Raw genomic sequence first — 7,561 nt, 5'->3', positions numbered from 1 at the left:
GTTAAAAAACATTGGACTATCTTTATAAAGACAAATTTTCCACTTACTGAAAATCAATCACCCTATATTCTTGCATTAATATGTCCGCGTGTAACACTAAAATATAAATTTCAACTTCACTACCACATACAACAATCTAATTAATAAGATCTCATTGTTCAAAAATTTAAGACCTCATAATGTTCATTTTCAAACACATGTCATACTTTGAAAGTTTCACATACTATTATTATTGGAGATACCCACATTACTACAATCCAACACTTTGAATGTTTCAGTTCTAACATTTCTTCAAAATCCTATTTAAGATGCAACTCATCATTAACTCAAAAACTATCACAGTAAACTCAAAACACTTTAAAAAAATCACTTCCCTTAGCTTCTACAACAATGGCTTCATTACAATGTTTTTCGATTGCCCTATTACTCATTTTTGCTAATCAAATAGTGTGTCGGGAGCTTCATGAGTTGACAATAGCGGACATGCACGAACAATGGCTTACGGAGTACGGAAAGTCTTATAAGAATAATGAAGAGAAATTAAAAAGGTTTCAGATATTCAAGAACAATGTTGAGTTCATTGAGAAATTTAATAATGCTGGTGAGGAATCATATAAGCTTGGGATTAATCAGTTTGCTGATTTAACCAATGAAGAGTTTAGAGCTTCTTGGACTGCTTATAAGAGACCTGCAGCTGGTGGTTCATTAATGGCAGCAACACCGTTTAAGTATGAAAATGTTACCGATCCACCTTCTGCCATAGACTGGACGCAAAAACATGTTGTTACTAGTGTTAAAGATCAAGGAACTTGCGGTAAGTTACATGACATTAGTCTAATTTGATGTGGCACCTCTCATAGCAATATAGTTTATCTTTCATTAAATTAATCTATGTCTATTTGATAATTAAAAATATTTTAATTTAAAACCAAATAAAATTTTGTATTGGTATTACCTTAGCATGATTAAAATTTTAAAACCAAACATAATATAAAAGTTTAGTAACATTCCAACGATTATATTAGCTTACTAATTTTGTATGAACAGGGAGCTGTTGGGCTTTCTCTGCCGTCGGAGCAACCGAAGGACTTCGCAAAATCACAAAAAATGATTTAACATCTCTATCAGTACAAGAGCTTGTAGATTGCGACATAAAAGGCGAAGACAAAGGTTGTGAGGGTGGTTCAATGGAGGACGCTTTCAAGTTCATCATAAACAACCGCGGAATCACTAGTGACCTTAAATACCCATACAAAGGAGCCGACCAAAAATGCGATCCCAAAAAGGTAACTTCACGCATAGCAACCATCACCGGATACGAAAAAGTTCCAGCAAACAGCGAAGAAGATTTGATGAAAGCGGTGGCTAATCAACCAGTGGCTGTCGCGATTGACGCTGGTTCAACATCCTTTTAGTTCTACTCCACCGGTGTTTATAGAGGAACTTGTGGAAGTAATGTAAATCATGGAGTTTTAGTTGTCGGATATGGCCACAGTAATACCGCGACAAAGTATTGGCTGGTAAAGAATTCTTGGGGAAAGAAATGGGGAGAGAAAGGGTTCGTGAGAATGGAGAGAAATGTAGAGTCTAAAGAAGGTCTTTGTGGTATAGCCACAGATTGCTCATATCCAGTAGCTTAGTTTTGTTCATTTATTATTAGCGTTTTAGTAATAAGTTGTTGATTTTTAATGATGTAGTTTGGTTCAATTTAGCAATAAATTATTTTTTAGTCTATTGATAATTGAGAATGCGATAAAATTTATTTACTTTTCAATATAAATATATATACCTATTAGCTCTACATTGCTTATACAATATTTTACGCTAATTTTAGCATAAAAATAAGGGCTAATTGCAAATTAAATCACAAACTTTACCCTAATTTACAATTACAACACGAACTTTAAAACTTGACAATGTCAGTAACGAACTTTCATTTTTTTGAAAAATTGGTACACCAATCTAAAAAACACTGACGTGGACATTGTACTTCACCGCCACGTGTTGTTGCATGATTGGTCGGTGTATCAATTTGCCAAAAAATGAAAGTTGGTTACTGACATTGTCAAGTTTTAAAGTTTGTTTTGCAATTGCAAATTAGGGTAAAGTTCGTGATTTAATTTGTAATCAACCCTAAAATAATAAAAATATTAGATATAGTGTATGTTTTAAATTTAAATTTTAACTTCAAAATAAAATGTTATATTAAATGACAAATCCCTAAATTTTGTAATTGGTTCTGATTTTGTATATAATGAATAGAGTTAATGTTAAAAAATCACGAACTTTACATGTTTTTTTCATTTTAATCACACAGTTTAAATTTTGTCAGTTTTACACAAGAACTACCGATTTTTTTTCAAATTCATAGATGGCGTTGAGTTGACAGTCATTCATTGGTGTAAAATAACTGCCACCTCAGCAAATCGTACTAATGGCGCCATGACACCTCAGCACCGTGTATGAATTTGAAAAAAAAAGTGGTAGTTCGTGCATGAAAATGACAAAATATAAATTGTATGATTAAAATGAAAAAACGTGTTACGTTCGTGATTTATTTTGACATTATCCCTAATAAATAGAAATTATTTGGCCTATTTTTCAAATAAAATGTAAAAAACTAGTTTCTTACAAATGAATCGTTAAAATTAATTCACCATTTTTTCTTTGTTCAAAATAAATAGCAGCAGAAAAGAAAAAGAAGAGGTACATTGAGAACGCATCAGAAACGCATCAAAAATATGATTGAGAAAAAAAATGACAAATAATATATAGTTAAACTCTGTTAAAAAAATTAAATAATTTTTTTATCTTAATTAAATTATAAATGATATTTTTTGATCAATTTAGATCAATATAACGATTTGGCAATATGCTGACTTTGTTTCAAATTTGGCATCAAATTTGAAATAAAATATACTAGTTCATTAATGAAGACAATATATTTTACCTAATAGAGGCCTTATTTGGTTCATTATAAAATACTTTTCAGGAGTTTATTTTTTGGAAATTCAATTATATACTGTTTGTTTCATTTTTTATTTCACAGGAAGTGTATATATACTTAGTATTAACATATTATATTACTTTATTAACTTTTTTTTTGGTAAATGATATATACATTAGCACATTCACAAGAAGTTGAAGACAAAAAGGAGCTACAAATTCGAGAACCGGAAACAAAGTCAATATCTAATAAAAAAAATCTAAACTCTTATAAACATCATTACCATCATAAGCAGAAGAAGAGTTGTGATAGTGGTAAAAAAATCACACTTCTTCTAAAACGAAGGGAAACTAAGTCCTAGTAGTCTGTTAATTTGTTGTTGAACATCCTTTTATTTCTCGATTTTTAGATCAACCATACGCTAATAAACCATATCGTTTCCCAAAACTTCTTGTACTTGCATTTTTCTAATACTACCCATTGGATATAGAAACTCCCGATATCGGACGGAAAAATCTACGCCTTCAAACTTGCACCAGAAAATCCAAGATGATTTGCAATGAATAATAATAAGTACCAATGTCTCCTATTATTTTTTTAACTAAAAGACATATATATCCTTTTTTATTTTTATATTATTAAAAATATATGTTTTTGTTCTTTTATATAATATTAATAAACAAAATTGACGCGTATCATTTGTCTTAGGGTTAATTTCTTATAATTCACCATCTTTACACGAAATTTCAAAAATAACACGACCTTTAAAACGTGTCAATTCAGGACATCACCTTTCGTTTCTTTTCAAAAACAACATCGACAATTTTTTGTGAAGTTTTTGCTGGCGTGGCATGACACGTGTCACTCCCATCGAGTGTCCAAGTCAGCAAAATTTTACCTAAAGATGTGCCCATGTTGTTTTTTAAAAGAAATGAAAGGTGATACCCTGAATTGACACGTTTTAAAAGTCGTGTTATTTTTAAGATTTCGTGTAAAGGTGGTGATTTTATATGTAAATGTAATTAACACTTTGTCTACTAATTCAAGCACAATTTTAAATATTGCTAACATTTTAAAATAACAATATATTTTTTGATAGTTTGATTAAATAGAAACATTAATAATTGCGGTATGATATTAATCAAAAATATTATTAAATTGAATTTCAATTTAGTTATGTTAGAACTAATGAATTGTTTTATTTTTCCTCATCCCTGCATCACACTCAATACTAGTAATAAATACTTTTTCCATCTCATTTTATTTATCATTTTTTTCATTTGCACCAATTTAACCAAAACAAATATAAGCAAAACCAACCCGAAAACCAACAATTAAACCACCAAACAAATAAACATCCAAAATATTAATTCTAAAACATCAAAACAGCCATATGTCTAGTATTTCCAGCCACCTAAACAATTTAAAAACAGCAAATATAACATGGCATAACTCACAATTCGATATATCCCTTAATATTAATTCTAGATCCACAATACCGAAGGTATAATCATTAACAACAACCTAACAATCTCTAGGCAATAAATCAAGGGATTAGAACCACATATCTTTTGATTAGCCAAACACAATCAAAACCTAAAAAATAAAGATCCAAATCAGCCTACAAACATACACACATAGAGCTATTGAATCTACAATCGAAAAAAATGATAAACTATAGAATAAACCACAAGAAATTGATAAAAAGGTTTACCAAGGATCAAAATAGGACCAAGGAATGATAGGAAAGGATTTTCAAAGAGTAATAGCAGTTTTAGGGTTTTAAGAAAGGCGTAAAAATGAATTAGGTCGAATAAGGTGAGTTTAAATAGAAATCAGCGAACTGAACAGTACACAAGTCGCGCCCGCTACACTTATGTCGCACCCGCGACTCACGCTTGTCGCGCCCGCGAAAAACTTCTATCCCCGAAAATTAATTAAATTTTTGAAAACGAGCTCGGGATCACTCCGAACCCTGAGGCCACACCCAAGACATCTAAAAACATATACTAGAAGGTTTGGAACTTAAAAACCATGATTCTAAGTGGTTGAACCACTCAAAACGAACCCAAAGTGAACGATAAGGTTAACGGAACTATATGGAAAAGTACGGGGTATTACAATTTCCTTGGTCATTGTGGGGCATTGATCTGTCAATATTGTCGTAGGATGCTTACCAAACACTGCACTGAAAAAAATCTCAAACAACCATTTAAATGATGATATAGTTTCGTCATATAGTAAAACTGCACCAAAAATAATACTTTTTTTATGTTGATTAACACCAATAAATGGAGCAAAAGGCTAAAGTACTCATTTGTTCTATAAGTTGTATCAAAACATACAACATCTCCAAAATGTTGGTAATCGATAATTGATTTTCCAGCTGCCCAGAACACATTTAATATGGAATTATCATCATTAACAAGTTGCTTGGGATTCAATTTGCAAAGATTATAGGTTTGGGGGGATGGGTATTTGTGATTTACGAATTACAAATTAAAGCCTCCTCTTCAAATGGATATGGAAGCTGCGCTCTACCAATCGAAACTCTATTTGGTTCGTTACTATGGTTGCCACTTCGGGAGTAAACTCGTGGGATTCTATTATTAATGATGATATTCGAAAGCTTTCCTTCATATGGCGTGGTATTCGAAAATGTTGTTGTCTTGATAAAACAGCATGGGCTTCATTCACAGGCAAAACGGGTTCTAGAATGGTAAATGATGGGTTAGTTTTTCTTTTGAATGACTGCTGCAAATTTGAAACTCCAGCTGCCATAACCTTTCACAGACTACATAACTTATCTCGGCAGAAGGAAACTACAATTCTCACGGTTTGCAGTAATGGTTGGTTGTGGCGCCGAAGATTGAGGATGACAGAGAAGTCAGAATTACAGCAGCTACAGACTTGGATCGATGGCATAAGTTACAGCAGCTCAGTTAATGATAGTGATGAGGTGTTCTAGAAATCTGGAAACAGAAAATTCACTCTGAGCTCCTTCGTTAAGCTTCGCCAAGTTCACACTCATGTTACCAAACAATTTTCTTTAATCTGGAAGTCGTATTCTCCGCCTCGACTGAAGTTTTTTCTTTGGACTTCCCTTCACGGTAGAGTAACTTCTCTATCCTTTCTCGCTTCTCGGAACATTATTTCATATGATAGTAATAGTTGTGAAATTTGTGGAGCACCGGAAGACCAAGATCACATTACTATGCACTGCACTTTTTCATATTCTGTTTGGAATTTAATTTTATCAAAACTTGGTTTGAATTGGATTATGCCAAGTACATTCGAGGACTTTATGGTGTAATGGAGACACTTGATTCAAAGGGTTCGATACTTCAATCTATGGTGTTTGATTTGGGAATCGGCAATTTGGGAACTTTAGAAAGCTCGCAACAAAAGAATTTTTTAGCCAAAGAACTCAGATGTTTCGTGATTGCTCAATGGAGCTTTACTAGGGCGGTTTTTTTTTTCAAATGTAATGATGCTAGATTTCCTTATTCTAGCATGTATTTATTCCGAAATCCAGATTGTATTGTTATGAACAATAGTTTGTTTCCTCATAATTCAAAGACGTAGCCTTTAATGTGAAATTAGCCATTATTAGTGCGTAATCTCTTGAGTTAGGTGTCTGCCACATCTTGTGGCTTTTTTAATACAATTTCATTCATAAATAAAACAAAAAAACAAGTTGCACCAAATTCTGTAAGAAGGATCTTGTAATTGCATTTTATGAAAATAATCCATAATAGCATGACGATCTCCTTTAATTATTTATGTTCTACGCTTGGTACACATATAGTTTCTAAAATCACTATCTAAAAATCCATTAAATTCATGACCTCCACTTCGTGAAGTTAGTAAATTAATAGTGAATTTAATATATAATTCAGCTTTTACAGCATCATCAGCAACAATTTTATGGGCTGATGTGATTTGTCTTTGTGATATTAACATATGTTTCATTGGTGTAGGAGTAAGTTCATGGCTATGTTTTCCATTAAAATAAATAACTTCAAACATACCGTTTAGTTTCAGTTGACATGTCATTTGTGCCAAACAATTGACTCGGAAAATTGGATGCTCAAATTTCACTTATTCGGATCTTTTGTCAACAGCTTTTTGACCTTGTCTTGAATAACAAATAGTTCTTCTTTTAATCTTTCCATCCACACGATGCACATATTGTTTTCTAACACTAAATCTAAGTTTAGGAACATAACTTTAATAAAAAGTATACACATTCTCTTCATTGTCAAATTTCATGCCAATACCTGGCTCCTCGATATCATAAATTTGATGAAAAAAATATATTTATTACATCAATTTTAAATCATTAACTAATTGTGCGATCTAAATTTTTCATTTAACACTCATTAGTTTTTTAAAAAAAATTATAAACAATATGGGTTTTCACAACAAATTTAGTAAGTAAAATAGTTAAATAAGGTTCAAAATAAACAAAATAATATTTTTGAACTAAATTAGAAAGTTAAGTGCATAAAATATAATGATAGAAATATATAAAATATTAAAGTAGTAATAAGATACAAGTATGTTTAAAATAAAAAATGCAAGCAGTACGTTAACAATTTATAGATTATATCA

General features: G+C 31.4%; 1 pseudogene; it reads left to right on the top strand.

The window, feature by feature from the left end:
* The first annotated feature begins 316 nt into the window (after nucleotides 1–316).
* Nucleotides 317–1,741, top strand: LOC126682532 (senescence-specific cysteine protease SAG39-like; annotated as a pseudogene).
* Nucleotides 1,742–7,561: the final 5,820 nt, after the last annotated feature.

This window comes from Mercurialis annua, linkage group LG5, assembly GCF_937616625.2.
Source record: "Mercurialis annua linkage group LG5, ddMerAnnu1.2, whole genome shotgun sequence".
NCBI classification, from domain to species: domain Eukaryota; kingdom Viridiplantae; phylum Streptophyta; class Magnoliopsida; order Malpighiales; family Euphorbiaceae; genus Mercurialis; species Mercurialis annua.
The sequence above is the reverse complement of the archived record's forward strand: the minus strand, read 5'-3'. Positions and strand labels throughout refer to the sequence as shown.